Source organism: Geotrypetes seraphini, chromosome 8 (genome assembly GCF_902459505.1).
Source record: "Geotrypetes seraphini chromosome 8, aGeoSer1.1, whole genome shotgun sequence".
NCBI classification, from domain to species: Eukaryota; Metazoa; Chordata; class Amphibia; order Gymnophiona; family Dermophiidae; genus Geotrypetes; species Geotrypetes seraphini.
This window is the reverse complement of record NC_047091.1, coordinates 77,150,590-77,167,337: the sequence shown is the minus strand read 5'-3', so window position 1 is coordinate 77,167,337 and position 16,748 is coordinate 77,150,590. Positions and strand designations below refer to the sequence as shown.

The 16,748-nt window shown below is 41.9% G+C and overlaps 1 protein-coding gene across 7 annotated transcripts in view; it reads right to left on the bottom strand.

Annotated features, from left to right (window-relative positions):
- The window catches only part of MARK2 (microtubule affinity regulating kinase 2), a 360,912-nt gene that overhangs the window by 164,956 nt on the left and 179,208 nt on the right, over nucleotides 1–16,748 (bottom strand). The gene's annotated exons all lie outside the window — the stretch shown is intronic.

Here is a 16,748-nt window from a genome sequence, read left to right as displayed (position 1 = left end):
CAAGTGAGTAAAGAGTTCCAGAGGAAGAGGGAAGAACCAATTCACTTAGTGGGATTTTCAGGTTTGACACTTATTTTTATAGCACCATTGGACATTCACAGAGCACTGTATAGTGTTAAGTATCAAGTACAATTTGCCCCTTTCCCAATAAGCTTAAAATCTAAGTGGGTACCTGGGAGATAAGTTGACTTGTCCAAGGTCACAAAGAGTCAGTAGCAGAAGCAGGAATTGAATCCTAGCTAACTTCCTGAAGGAGGTGGTGGAGAGGCATATAGTGACAGAATTCAAAAAAGTGTGGGATGAACACAGAGTATCCCTAATTAGAATATGAATGGTATAAATTGAAGAACCAAGGCCAATACTGGGCAGCCTTGTGCAATCTGTGTCCTGAATATGGCAATTCGGTTCAGGATGGGTTTGGGAGGGCTTCGATGGGAGTCACAGCAATTTGTAACATGAGGATGGTGCTGGCAGACTTTCAGGGTCTGAATCCCACAATCGATGAGATGGTTTGGATAGGCTGGAATGAGTTTAAACAGCAACTCCACTAGTTGGAATCTAGAGACAATACTGGGCGGACTTCTAAGGTCTATGGCCCAGAAATAATAAAGAAAAAAAGACACTTTAATCATAGAATTGTAATGCATGTAATTATAGGGCAGAATGGATGGACTGTTCAGGTCTTTATCTGCTGTCATTTACTATGTTCCCTGATTCTCAGACTACTAATCTAACTACTAGGCTAAATCATATATTCAGTGAACACAAGATGCCACTGAGATTTCAGCTGTGCCCCTAACTGCATGGACTGAGTTGCTATCTTCCTTATACTGCCATTCTAATACACAACTCTGTCAATTAGTATCTGTATATCAGCCTGTGAACTGGCCAGTTTATCTCAAAGCATCAAGAGTAACCTGGTACATGGTAAAGCAGTTACAACTGCAAACAGTAGTGGCTGCATCCCTATTCCAAGATGGCTTGTATAACCTGCCTGGAAGAATTAGAAGTAAAACCCAGACATCACTAAGCACAGGGAAGGTGTCTGAAGAGTATAATTACAAAACTTGGTAATAAGACATGAAAGGTGGACTAGATGCTAGATTAAGTACAGTTTTTAAATAAATCAAAGATGACAAGGCTCTAAAATGGTCTACCAGCAGAGGTGGTAGTAAACAGCACTTTTAATACATTTTGGCCATGTTTGGAACAGGTATAGAGGGCAGTGGTGGGTAAAAAGTTTAGAAGCATAGAAACAAATAACCCATCCACAGCATACACTATTCTCCTTCTCCCTGAGAAATCCCATATGCCTATATAACACTTTCTTAAATTCAAACAGTCTTTGTCTCCACCATCTCTACTAGGAGACTATTCCATGCATCTACCACCTTTCCTGTAAAAAAAATATTTTCTTAGATTACTCCTGATCCTATAACCTCTTAACTTCATATTATGTCTTCTTATTCTGGAATTTTCCTTCATTTGAAAAAGGCTAACCTCCTATACATTAATATTTAAAAATCTCAATCATATCCCCTCTCACCCAGAGTATACATACTGAGATCTCTAAGTCTTTCCCCATACATTTTATGACAGAGACCACTGACCATTTTTATAGCCACCCTCCGGACTGACTCCATCTTATTTATATCTTTTTGAAGGTACAATATCTAGAATTGCACACAATATTCTAAATGAGACCTTACCAGAAACTCATACAATGGCAATACCACTTCTTTTTTCCTGACCATTCCTCTCGCTAGGCATGTGAGCATCCTTCTGTTTTTGTCCATTGCCTTTTCTACCTGTTTTGCCACTCTACAGTAGTGTGTAAAGTCAGGAACCACTTGCAAATTTTGCCTTCATTCAACTTTCTGACCTTTTAATTTCTTTGTTGACCCGATAGATTTGTCTGTGTACCGCATTATAAGATATATTTGACTATTAGAATTAACTTTTTAAGATAACTTGTTTCTAATTTTACAATTTTGTTGATACTGGAACATAGCTGTTATAACTTTTACAGATCATGCTTCAAAACTGGATCATGACTGTCCAATCAGCATGCATTATTTCTATCCAATAAGAAGGCTGCTTTCATCAGCCAATCACAGTCCAGACATCTAGGTAACAGGGCAGCTATAAAAAGCGAAGGCTTTTTAGGTTTCATACACTTTCTGCATCAACCATGAACAAGACATGGAACCTGACTTTGAAGGCGCTTGTTTGTTTACAAGTTTATTTAAAATTTGATAAATCACCTATACAGTGGTACCTCGGTTTACGAGTGCACCGGTTTGCGAGTGTTTTGCAAGGCGAGCAAAACACTCAGCAAATTTTGTCTCGTAAACCGAGCACTGACCTGATAAACAAGCACTCAGCAATGGTGGCCCAGGGGTGAGTACCTGCCTCAGGGTGCTGCAGCGATTCCAAAGTGGTGCCTTCCTTCCCTCGGGGTCCCCGTGCGGCTGCCCTCCTGCTTCAGCTGATGCCTCTGCCGTCGGTCAGCACCTCCCGGCTCCCATCTAAGCATGCGCGCTGCTTCGCCTCTCCTCTCCTAAGTCAGCCACTGCCCCAACAACACGCTCACCACGTATAAACACGCAGGACGCAGGCCTATGGGGAACTTTGCTTTGATAAATGAGAGTTTTGGATTACGAGCATGATCCTGGAACGGATTATTCTCGTAAACCAAGGTACCACTGTACTTAGTTTCTAGGCAGTAAACAGCTAAAATTAATGGGTAGTTTTACAATAACCAATACATTTAAGGACAGTAGACACAAGACTTACTTGAATAAGATAGGAGGGGATTACTACAATATTAAGTAGAAAAGAATCAATTAGGGCAAGAACAAAAGGTATGATATAAAAATAGGAAAGCGATCTCTCGTACAAGAGATCTCATTTAAAAAAAAAATTAAACATAAATAAAAGAATAAAAATATTGATAAAATCCTAAGACATTTAGATATTGAAAGCATCTTTAAATAATAAATGCTTTTAATTTTGATTTGAACTGTGTCATTGACATTTCTTCTCTTGGGGTGCTTGGAGTGGCATTCCACAGTGAAGGAGCTGTTACCGAAAAAATTGATGTACACAAGGTGTTAATATAATTTAAGGATGGTATAGATAGAAAGTGCTGTGAGGTGGATCTTAATGATCTCAAAGGAGTATAGGAAATGAAATACTTATTTATAAATTCTGGCCTTTCAGAGGTGTGAGTTTTAAAGGTTAACAGAAGAATTTTGTAAGTGATCTGTATCTAATAGGTAACCAATGAGCTTTTATTAAAAGTGGGGTCACATGATCGTATTTTTTAGAGTTGGTTATGATTTTGATGGAAGTATTTTGAATGATTTGTAACTTTCTCAGTTCTTTTGGGGTAATGCCCTTATAAAGGGAATTACAATAATTGAGGCATGAAATGACCAGAGAGTGTATTAGAATGTTAAGGAAAGATAAATCCAAATTTTTTGACAGTGAGCAAATCATTCTTAACTGGTAGAAAAATTTACGGACCACTGTATTGATGTGTTCATGATATGACAAGTTAGAATCAAGAGTAACCCCTAGAAGTTTCATTGAAGAAACTATCTGTACTGGAGTTGATTTGATCTGAATGGGGCATGAAAGAGAGATACCTTTCCTGGATGTGTGTGTCTGTGATGAGCAAGGAGGAATTTTCGTGCTGACAGATCTTGATTGCAGTCAGCAAAGTTGGCTACAATTACAGTGTGATAGTAAAGATTGTACAAAAGAAGAAAGCAACGGGTTCAGTGATAGACAAGCCTCGGTCCGGTCATCCACATGCATCAACATCACGCCAAGACCATGCAACTTCAATGTATTTCATTGACTAATCATAAGTTGACCTCACCTCAGCTACTCTGTGAATGGTCAGATGTGTATGCCAGTGTCAGTTCATCAAGTTTATTGATGTTACCTGCAGTTTGGTCTGTGAGAACACAAGAAGCCACTGATGACTGACATCCAAAGACACAACCAGATTGAGTGGGCATGGAAGCACTCAAGCTGAACATATGAAATGTGGGAAGAGGTGCTTTTCAGCGATGAAAGCATCTTCTGCCTGTTTGACAACCAGGCCCACCCACACCTATTTGAGGAGGTCTCCCAGAGACGAGTTCAAGCCTGAGTGCCTCAACTTCACTGTGAAGCATCCTTTGAAGGTCATGGTCTGGGGCTGCACAATTGCCAGTGACGTTGGATGTTTGCACATCATCTATGGAATGGTCAACGGGATCAAGTACATCACAATACTGAAAATGTGCATGGTACCATCAGCTCAGCAGCTGTTTCCAGGCCAGTTCCTGTTCCAAGATGACAACACACCTTGCCATTGCTCCAAATAAGTGAACAAGTAGAAGTGTCAGAACAAAATCGAGTCAATCGACTGGCTTACCCAATCCCTGGATCTGAATCAGATTAAGAACTTGTGGCACAAGGTGGCCTGGGAGATATCAAAGAACCAATATCAAAATGTTGAATTGATTGAATCACTCATTGCAGTCTGGAACCACATTGTCACCCATAATCACTTCATCAAACTGGTTCATTCAATTTTCACATGGTGCAGACAGGTGATCAAGAACAGAAGATGGTTCATCAAATACTGAGTCATCACTAACACACAAAAACAGCATTTTTCAAGGCTACTTTTTGGCCAGCATAGTACATTACTCAATTTACATAGAAAAATGATTAACATGGTAACTTTAACAAAAACTCAGAAATTTAAGACCAAGCTAAAATAAAAAGTTGATTCTAATAGCCAAATGTATCCCTTATAATGTGTTTACACAGACAAATCTATTGGGTCAAAAGAAATTAAAAGGTCAGAAAGTTGAAAGAATGCAAAATTCACAAGTTGTTCCAGACTTTTGCACACCACTGTAAGATGATCAGATATGATCACCCCCAAGTCCTGTTCTTCTTTCATGCACAGAAGTACTTCGGTTATTGGAAAAATAATGGAAACGTTGCTGAAGGAAAGTAGTGAAATTCTTAGAAACTAATGTTTTACAAGATCCGAGGCAACATGGGGTATACTAAAGGCAAACGAATCTGATTAAATTCTTTGATTAGGTGACCAGAAAACTGGATCAAGGATGTGTGCTAGATGTAATATACTTAGATTTTAGCAAAGCCTTTGACATGGTTCCTCATAGGAGGCTCTTGAATAAACTCCATGGGCTGAAGTTAGGACCCAAAGTGGTGAACTGGATTAGAAACTGGTTGACGGACAGATGCCAGAGGATGGTGGTTAATGGAATTTATTCAGAGGAGGGGTAAGGTGAGTAATGGAGTGCCTCAAGAATTGGTGCTGGGACTGATTCTGTTCAATTTGTTTTTGAATGATACTGCTGAAGGGTTAGAAGGTAAGGTCAGCCTTTTCGCGGATGATACCACCATTTGTAACAGAGTGGATGCACCAGAGGGAGCGGAAAACAAGAAGAAGGATCTGCAAGTTAGAAGAATGGTCTAAAGTCTGGCAACTAAAATTCAATGCAAAGAAGTGCAGAGTGATGCATATGGGGGATAGAAATCCGAGGGAACCACACGTGCTGGGAGGTGAGAGGCACAGACAGAGAGAGGGACCTTGGGGTGATTGTATATGAGGATCTAAAGGCATCTAAACAGTGTGATAAGGTGGTGGCTGTAGCCAGAAGGATGCTAGACTATGTAGAAAGAGAAATAACCAGCAAAAGAAGAGGGGTGTTGATGCCCCTATATAGGTCATTGGTGAGGCCACACGGAATTGTGTTCAGTTTTGGAGACCATATCTGCCGAAGGAAATAAAAAGACTTGAAGCGGTCCAGAGGAAGGTGACAAAATGGTTAAGGGGTATGAACCAAAAGAAGTATGAGAAGAGACTGAAAGACCTAAACATGTATACTCTAGAGCAGTGTTCTTCAACCGTCGGTCCGTGGACCGGTGGCAGTCCACAAAAATTTCCTGCTGGTCTGTGAAGAATTAGTGTCCCCTGCATGCATGTGTTCATCTTCCTTGACTGCTTGACTGCTCCTTATCTTCAGCGCCAGCTGCAGTTGTTTGCCGGTACAGCGCACAGTGGCTCTTACACGCTGCACATGGCTGACCTGGAACCAGAACTGGGGCAGCAGCATGCAGCGTGCAAGAGCCGCTGTATACTGTCGCAGCAAACAAGTGCAATTGGCGCTGATGATAAGGAGCAGCCAAGCCGGAAGGAAGACGGACATGCGCTTGCAAGGGACACTGATCCAGCTTTGGCAGAGGCTGGACAGCCCTGAACAAGTAAGGGAGAGAAGAGGGGGGGGAGCATGTTGGGACATGGGAGGGGCATGAATTTGGGATAAATGTTGGAAGGCAGAGAGGGGGACACGAACTCAGGACGCAGAAGGAAGGGAGGAGGAATGAACTTGGGACACAAAGGAGGGGATAGAAAGGGAGAATTGCTGGGGATGAGTGTGTTAAGTGAGAGAGAAAGATTATGCACATGTGGAAAGGAAGAAAGACGAAAATTGTTGGGCATAGAGAGAGGAGTGAGGAAGAGATACATGGGGAGGGGAAGAGAAGGAGAGGGAGAAATGTTGGATATGGTGGTGGAAAGGGGATCGAGTGACAGATTGAAGGGGATGCAATGGGGAGGAATGTTGGACATAGTGATGGAGTGAGAGGTGTGGCATGGTGCTGGAGAGGGGTGATAGAAGGAGAAATGTTGGGCATGGGGCTGGTGGGCTGAGGATGAGAGAGAGGAAAATTTTGGACATGGCAGTAGAGGGAGTGGGAGAGATGCACATGGATCTCGCTCTCTCTTTTCCCACTCCCTGTACATGGGATGGAGACGGGGACTGAGTTCACAGGGGCGGGACGTGGACCAAGTTCACCGGGGCGGGGTGGAGATGTTTTTTTTAAATTTCAGTCTTAATAGTTTGCTGGTCCACAAAATAATTATTTTATTTCCGCTGGTCCATGGATGTAAAAAGGTTGAATAACACAGCTCTAGAGGAGAGGAGGGACAGGGGAGATATGATACAGACAGGTATTAATATAGAATCAAATATATATTAATATAGATAGGTATTAATATAGACTCAAATCTTTTCCAGAGAAGGGAAAATGGTAAAACTAGAGGGCATAACTTGAGGAAATTCTTTTTCATGGAGTGGGTGGTGGATGCTTGGAATGCACCCTCCCCCAAGGAAGATGGTGGAAAAGAAAACAGTGATGGAATTAAAAAATGCATGGGATAAAACACAGAGGGTCTCTAATTAGAAAACAGGGTATAAATTAAAGAACTAAGGCCAGTATTGGACAGACTTGTACGATTTGTGTCCCATATATTGTGATTTGGTGAAGGTTGGGCTGGGGAGGGCATCAATGGGAACTCCACTAACTTGGAACATGAGAACGCTACTGGTCAGACTTTACAGTAGATATCCTGCAAACAACGGTATGGTTGGATAGGCTGGAAAGAGCTTAGATGGCAACTTCAGCAGTTGGAACCTAGGACAATACTAGGTGGACTTTAGTCTATGGCCCAGAAATATCAAAGAAGAGAAGTTAATTTAATCATATATTTTTAATGAGAACAACTAATTGGCAGACTGGATGGACCGTTCAGGTCTTTATCTGCCATCATTTACTATATTACTATATATTATATTGTTCCTGTGGATTTCTGCAGCCAAGTTCATGACCCTGCATTTTTTAGCATTGAATCTTAGTTGCCAATTTCTGGACCTTTCTTCAAGCTTTGCTAATTCCTTTCTTGAGAAGGTAGATAGTAAGGCATGATAGTAAGGGCAGAGATGGCACTTAGTTACGTTATGGGAAATATCCTAATACTTAGGCAGATGAGCATGTACAACTGAGCAGCATGGATGGACCCATTTTTTTTCTATTATCTATAATGTTACTACACTTTCTCCTTAATCCCAGTTCTCCCACTGACTGACACCCTATACTCACACAGCAGTCATGCAACTTGCACAAAATTTTGGGGCACTTTTTCATCACAGATAAGCCTACACACATCAGACAAGGGAACCTGTATTGCTAAAATGATCTGTATAAATTGCTACTCCTTTTTCTCCCAAGTACAGAAACTGTCTGCATTGTGATTTCACAGCAAGCTCTCTCTCTCCAAAGACAAAATTTATTAGGTCATCATAATAACCTAAGCCTAAAATAGAGTTGACACCACACCCCTCTGTACATCCCCACTCCTAAAGCAACAGACTTTTCAGGAGCTGACAGCTTTCCTACTCATTCACTTAGGAATGCTAATGAAGCCGGTTGGATGAGTCAGAAGCATCTGAGAAGAACATAAGAACATAAGCATTGCCTCTGCCAGGTCAGACCAGGGATCCATCGCGCCCGGCAGTCCGCTCCCGCGGCGGCCCTCCAGGTCCATGACCTGAAAATGTTCCCTACCTAACCTAAAAAGTCCATACCCTATTTGCTCAGTGTCCTGTGAGGTAAACCTCTATCTGTACCCCGTTATTCCCTTCGCTTCCAGGAAGTCATCCAGTCCCTTTTTGAACCCCAGAATTGTACTCTGGCTTATCACCTCTCCGGGAAGCGCGTTCCACGTGTCTACCACCCGTTGAGTGAAGAAGAACTTTCTTGCATTCGTTTTGAATCTGTCTCCTCTCAGTTTTTCTGAGTGACCTCTTGTTTTAGTTGCCCCCGCTAGTTTAAAGAATCTGTCCCTCTCCACCTTCTCTATGCCTTTCATGATTTTATAAGTCTGTATCATGTCCCCTCTCAATCTCCGCTTTTCCAGGGTAAAGAGCCCCAGCCTGTCTAACCGTTCGGCATATGAGAGGTTCTCCATACCCTTTATCATCCTCGTTGCTCTCCTCTGGACCCTCTCGAGTATTGCCATGTCCTTCCTGAGGTATGGCGACCAGTATTGGACGCAGTATTCCAGATGTGGGCGCACCATTGCTCGATACAGTGGCAGGATAACTTCCTTCGTTCTGGTAGTGATACCCTTTTTGATAATGCCCAGCATTCTGCTCGCTTTTTTTGAGGCCGCTGCACATTGCGCCTCCGGCTTCATTGTGTTATCCACCAATACCCCCAGATCTTTTTCTTGGCTGCCTTCCCCGAGTACCCTCCCTCCCATCGTATAGCTGTACCTGGAGTTCCCCTTCCCTATGTGCAAGACCTTACATTTCTCCACATTGAAGCTCATCTGCCATTTATTTGCCCACTCACTCAGTTTGTTCAGGTCGCTCTGCAGGTCTTTGCATTCCTCAACAGTTCTGACCATTCTGGAGAGTTTTGTGTCATCCGCGAACTTGATAACTTCGCACTTTGTCCCCGTTTCTAGATCATTAATAAATATATTGAACAACAGTGGTCCCAGCACTGACCCCTGCGGAACACCACTTGTGACCCTTATCCAGTCAGAGTAGTGCCCCTTTACTCCTACCCTCTGCTTCCTGTCCGCCAGCCAATTTTTGATCCATCTGTGCACGTCCCCTTCCACCCCGTGACTCCACAGTTTCTTCAGTAGGCGTTCATGGGGCACCTTGTCGAAGGCTTTTTGGAAATCTAGATATACGATGTCTACGGGGTCACCTTGGTCCAATTGTTTACTTATCCCCTCAAAGAAATGCAGTAGATTCGTCTGGCATGATCGGCCTTTACAGAAACCATGCTGGCTTGATCTCATCAGATTATTTTTTTCTATATGCTCATTGATACCTTCCCTGATCAGTGATTCGGCCATCTTCCCCGGAACAGAGGTTAAGCTCACCGGTCTGTAGTTTCCCGGGTCGCCTCTCGATCCTTTCTTGAAGATCGGTGTAACATTCGCTATCTTCCAGTCCTCCGGGATTACCCCTGTTCTCAAGGACAGGTTGCAAATATGCCGCAGTAACTCTGCTGTTTCATCTCTGAGCTCTTTCAGTATTCTCGGGTGGATCCCGTCTGGGCCCGGAGCTTTGTCAGTTTTTAATCTATCTATCTGCCTGAGAACGTCTTCGAGGCTTACCTCCATGCATGATAATTTCCCCTCTTGATCTCCCCTGAAGATTTTTTCTGGTTCTGGCACACTGGATGTGTCTTCTATTGTAAAGACCGACGAGAAGAACTCGTTTAGCCTACCGGCCACCTCTTTTTCCTCTTTCACCACTCCCTTCCGGTCACCCTCATCCAGGGGTCCCACCTCCTCCCTCGCTGGCTGTTTCCCTTTCACATATCGGAAAAACGGTTTGAAATTTCTTGCTTCGTTGGCCAGTCTCTCCTCATACTATTTCTTGGCTTTCCTGACTACTTGGTGACATTGTTTTTGATACTGCCTGTGCTCTCTCCAATTTCCCTCGGTTTTGTCTTTTTTCCACTTCCGAAATGATTTTTTCTTGTCTCCTATCACTTTCTTTACTTCACTGGTTATCCATGCAGGGTCCTTCATCCGATTCTTTTTGGATCCTTTCCTAAATCTTGGTATATATAGGTTTTGCGCCTTGTTTACTGTGTCCTTGAATAGGGACCAGGCTTGCTCCACAGTCCACGTTTCCTTGGAGCTGTTTCTGAGCTTCTTTCTCACCATTTGTCTCATGGCATCATAGTTCCCTTTCTTGAAGTTAAACGTTGTTGCCTTGGTTCTCTTTCCCTTAGATAATCCTATTTGCACTTTGAACTGAATCATGTTGTGGTCACTGGTTCCTAGTGGTCCCACGACCACCACTCCCTTTGCGGGTCCTTTCAGCCCATTGAGGATCAGATCCAGAATCGCTGATCCTCTCGTTGGTGCCTCGACAAGTTGTTCCATGAAGCTGTCCTGAACAGCTTCCAGGAACTCCATTTTCCTTGTACATTTTGAATTTCCAAGACACCAGTCTATCCCAGGGTAGTTGAAATCTCCCATAACTATGGTGTTTGGGTTTTTGCATTCCCTTCTCAGCTCGGCTACCATTTCTGTATCCTCGGCTTCGGTTTGCCCAGGTGGACGGTAGAACAGTCCCATCTTTATCTCGGATCCGTTGCTTCCTGGTACTTTGACCCACAATGACTCCAGTTGGGCATTTGTTACTGCTGTGTCCAGAGTTGATGAGTGAATGGTGTCCCTTATGTATAGTGCTATTCCTCCTCCTTTCTGGTAAGTCCTGTCTTTTCGGTAGAGTTTGTATCCTGGCAGTACTATGTCCCATTTGTTTTCCTCGTTCCACCAAGTTTCCGTGATCCCTATGATGTCTAGTCTCTCCTTGTTGGCCATGACTTCTAGCTCCCCCATTTTGTTCTTCAGGCTCCTTGCATTAGTATACATGCAGTTCAAGTCCTGGCATTTTCCCTTCCTCGCTATTTTCCCTTGCATTCCATTCTTCATTCTGTCCCCTTCCTGACCTGTCAACTCCTGAGTATTGTCTCTTTTGTCTTCTTTGTGGTAGATTCCTATTGCCTTCCCCTTTTGTCGTGTTCCTATTGTCCTCCTCTTGTTCCTTCTCATTATCCAGTCCCATTTTGACTTCCCCTTGTAGTATGTTCATCCTGTTCCCCTCTCGCTTCGTCTGACTCCCTTGAATGTTCATAGTCAGTTGCTTGCCACTTGTGTCTTCCCCGCAATCTTCCCCCTCAGTACCTTCACTGGATACTGTTTCCCGAACCGTCGATACCAGGTCGACTGTCGGCTTTCCCCTTCTACTTAGTTTAAAGCTTGTTCTATCGCTCTTCTGACGTTATTTGCTAGTTGTCTAGTTCCCGCCTTGCTCAGGTGTAGACCATCCTTCTTGAAAAGCTTGTTCTTTCCCCAGAATGTTGTCCAGTTCCTTATGAAAAGAAAACCCTCTTCCTCACACCATCTTCTCATCCATGCATTAATTGATTGTAGCTCCGTCTGGATGATAAAAAAAGGGAGAGGGGGGAAGATGGCGGAAGTGAAAGCAGGGAAAAGGAAGCCAGGTAGAGATGAGGGTAACTAGAAAAAATGGAAGCAAGAAAGCACAGTTGCTTACCTGTAATAGGTGTTAATCAGGGACAGCAGGCAGATATTCTAACAGATTGGTGATGTCATCCATGGAGCCCAGTATGGACAGTGAAATGTGTACTGTCACTTTAAGGTTCAACGAAGCTTTGAGACTGCCCACACCGCGCATGCACAAGTGCCTTCTCACCCGACACCAGCTCACAAGGTCATCAGTTCTATGCCCAAGTGAAGACACCAACTAGGAGAGGTGGGCAGGCTGTAAGAATATCTGCCTGCTGTCCCTGGATAACACCCGTTACGGGTAAATAACTGTGCTTTATCCCAGGACAAGCAGGCAGCATATTCTCACAAATGGGACTCCATAGCTTAACTGAAATGGATGGAGGGAGAGTTGGTCCCTAAAAAAAAAATAAATAAATTGTGCAGTACAATCAAATGAACTCGGACATACCATCTGATATGAGTATATATAAAGTAATGGTAGGAGAAGGAATTTGGTGAACTAGTAATTCCTATAAAAGTGTACTCAATAAGAGTAAAAGGCAAATACTGAAATCCTGTAAAGCCATCACTGTTGTTAAATGTAACCTGACCTCATAGTAGTAGCTAAATGCAAAATAGGACAGTGAGATGTTATGAAGACCAAGGTAGAATGTCTAGTTAGGTTCTGGAGTGTGGAATGTTTAGGGATGAAAAAGAAACAACAGGTTATGTGAAGCCCTGTGTGGCTTAGAACGTTGATGATAGGGAACGGGCTGATTAGGCTTACTGGGGGCTAGGAAGTCGCCAGCAGCATTCCCCTAGGGATTACCTCGAGAGCTCTGGTAGCTCTTTTTTAAGGTGAATAGAGATCAGTGCTCTAGGTTCACTGATTAAACTAGGAAAATTAATGTAGAGTAGAAGTGCAACTTTCCAAAACAGGAAAAGAAAGACAAAAAGAGCAGAAGTTGGAATCCCTGAATGCATCCATTATTGTAGAAATGAATGGATGCTCAGGGAGAGGGAATGGTTGAAAGTAAGTATCAGAGGAACTGATAGCAGTGAGTTGAAGTGCGAGTCAAAAAATTTAACCTCAGGTTCTCAGATATGGTATCAGATCGCTGGACTGAGAGCTGTGAGCGCTAAACATGACAACATAGAACCTCTCCTTAGTTAAACAGGAATAGTAGGAGGTCAACTACGAAGAGAGTGACCAGGAATCTAGATGCAACTGCTGAGAGATTATACCAGGCAGTGAAACAAAACCAACGGAAGGAAAATCATTAAATATTGGATGGCTTCCAGCATTGGGTATGAAAGTAGAAAGTGGACATAGAAGGGGAAGTCTTTCTGGCTGTTACATTCAGAGAGTTGGTCATTTTGGTCGTCCTGATATTTATTTGATATGTCCTACTCGTTATGTGTTTGTCTGTTTATGTATGTTTATAGTCTTAAGTGTTTTTAACCTTGCTGAAATGTTGAAATGTTGATAATATGAATAAGATTAATAAAATGTGTATATATTCTTTATGAAGTAGTTTGTTTAGTACTGCACTAACGTTGTATTGCTTTTGATTGAGTATATATCTGTGCAGGGGATTCTTTTTTTGAGATATATTGTGTTTTGAATCCTCATTAGTTTTTTGATTTTGCTCTCAGTTTTGTTTGTGAAGTAGAAACAAGACACAAATTTGCCAGGGCCACCAGAAAGGTGGAAGAATGATAGTGGATAGATGTTAGTTGAGTGCGAGGAACAACCTTGCGACTAGAGGGTGAAAAAGTAGTTGTCGAAGTCACAAGTTGGGTTTATACCCATGGTAGTAAACACTTAGATAAGGCTAACAACTGCTGGAGAAACTTTCTGCCCATTTGCAGAAATGAATACCAGTATGTATTTATGCAACCTAGAAGAAAATCATCCTCCACTAGCTGTGGGGAAAATAATGTGGACGAGAACTGAAGCATTGTGAGACCTTTAGGAAACTCAGAGATCTGTAGAAGGAATTTTCCAAGAGGAGAGGATCTGGCAACAGGTGGCAGAATGGAAAGTTTACTAGCACGATGGAAAAAGTACTGAGCTTGTAGAAATACAAAAGCAATAAACAAAAAAATGTCTGATCAAGTGGCTTTTTTCCCTTTAAACTTGATTAAACTTGATACTGAATGACCCTTCAATTGCTAAGTGGGATTTACTGTTTTGTCACACTTGTAGAAATACAGCCATGAGAAAGAAGCAGGGCAAGATCGTTCACTGCCCGCTATGTGTGGTCTCATGACATGGTAGAAGAGACTGCTGATATTGTTGTACAGTGATATAACACAGTACAACGAACGCAAAAGTCCAAAAGAAAAAACCTGAAAGGAGGATAAGCTGGAACTCTGGAAGATGGATGCCAAATACCCACTGCATGCATGGGAAGTCCCATACTATTGAGAAGGCTCGTACGCATACATTGATGAATTCTGTATGAGCAGCTTGTGAAAGATGCATAGTAGAATACATCTTTATAACCTGAGACCATTGCAAGAGCAAAATCCATTATGGTAAAAGCATGCAAATGGGGTATACGCATAGTAGACACCAATCGGTGTAGTAGGGTAACTGCAATCCTGTGGAAGTATAGACAGTGCACAACAGTTTTGGTTTTTTTTAAGCCTGAGTCAGGAAGGGAATATAATGAGAATGAACTGAGATTTCAGTACTAATCTTGGAAGTTCCATTAAGCACAGTTACTTACCGTAACAGGTGTTATCCGGGGACAGCAGGCAGATATTCTCACATATGGGTGACGTCATCCATGGAGCATAGTACAGACAGTTTGACAAGTGAACTGTCACTTTAAGTTCAACAAACTTTGCGACTGCCCATACAGTGCATGCGCAAGTGCCTTCCCGCCCGACATCAGCTTGTGCCCTTCAGTTCCGTAAGCAAGCTAAGAAGACAACCAGGGGAGGTGGGTAGGATGTGAGAATATCTGCCTGCTGTTCCCAGATAACACCTGTTAATGGTAAGTAACTGTGCTTTATCCTAGGACAAGCAGACAGCATATTCTCACATTTGGGAGGGATGTCCTAGCTTACTGCAATGGGATGGAGGGAGAGTTGGCCAAATTAAGAAAATAAAATTTTGTAAAACTGCTTGGCCAAAGTGAGCATCTTGTCTGGAAAAAGATTCCAGACAACAGTGAAAAGTAAACGTATGCACTGAGGACCAATTAGCTGCTTTACAGATTTCAGCAATTGGAGTGGAGTGTAAGAATGCAACTGAAACTGCCATAGCTTGGACCCTGCGTGCAATCCAGCCTGAGCATAGCAAAAAGAAATACAAGCTGCAAGCCATGTGGAAATGGTTCTCTTGGCGACAGGGTTGCCCAGTTTATTTGGGTCAAAGGAGATCAAAAGTTGATGAGACTTTCTGTGAGACTGAGTCCTTTCTAAATAATAAGCCAAGGCTTGTATGCCGTCTTAATGTATGAAGAGCTGTCTCAAACCTAATACTTAAAGGGATACAATCATATATGTCCAAAAAAAATCAATCTAAAACGTATTGTATGATCAGTTTAGTAGAAGGGCTTCATTCATACCACATCAAAAAGATCACGGACACAAAAAATAAATACAAAAACGGAGAAAAACAAACCTGTTGAGGCAAAACAGAAGGACTTTCTGTCGGGAAGCCAGATATTGGACGAAAAATGATTGCTATTTCAGTTTGAGATAAGTCTCTTCTTTATATCTGACAATTTTTCTTGTTCCACGATATCAAGAACTCTTTTGAGACCAAGCTGTTGCCTTTACAACTGTTTTAATAATAATAATAATTTATTTCTTATATACCGCTATACCAGAAGTTCAAAGTGGTTTACAACAAAAGTACATGCAATTAATTTAAAATACAAACTGAAGAGAAGTTTACAATCTTAAGTGTAATAAAGTCTATAAAAATACATCTTTTAAAATCAAAAGTTAAGATAATAACATAGTTTAAATGAAACAGTGGTAAATAAAGAAGGGCCACTGATAAAATCGTAGTAAATTAAGGCCGTAGAAATTCAATAAGTTATGGCCATAGACATGATTTAGGATTGAAACTTGTCAAACAGATGTGTCTTCAATTGTTTTCTGAAAGCAGCATAAGAGGCAGCTTCTTAGATAGATTGGATTTCTATTCACACATTGTGATGCACGAGACTAAGTGAATTTGGAAAAATGAATTTTTTTAAATGAATGAAATGAAATGAAAGTATATTTATATATCTGTACAGAGGTTTTTTTTTCAAACCAGTGATGATACAGGTGGCTTAGAGTACTTGTGAAGTCCTGGCTGCCTGTGTATGAGGTTTGTTTTTCTCCGGTTTTGTATTTATTTTTTGTGTCTGTGATCTTTTTGATGTGGTATGAATGAAGCCCTTCTACTAAACTGATCATGCAATAAGTTTTAGATTGATTTTATTTTTTTTGAAGAGCTGTTTCGCCAGGATGAGAATGAGGTTTCGGGAAGAAAACTGGTAACACTATGAATTGATTCAGATGAAACTTAGATACAATTTTTGGTAGGAATTTAGGATGAGTGCAAAACTGGTGAAAAACTGTAAAAAGTGAGTCAGACACTAGTGCTTGATGATCACTCACTTGCTGTGCAGAAGTGATGGAGATTAAAAATACCACTTTCCAAGTACGGAATATAAGATGAGCCAATGACATTGGTTCAAACGGAGGCTTCATCAGTCTTGAAAACATTAAGACCCCAAATTACCGAAGGCAGTTTGATGTAGAAAAGACCTTTCATAAATCTGGAGATAAGAGGATGTGCAGCCAGAGATTT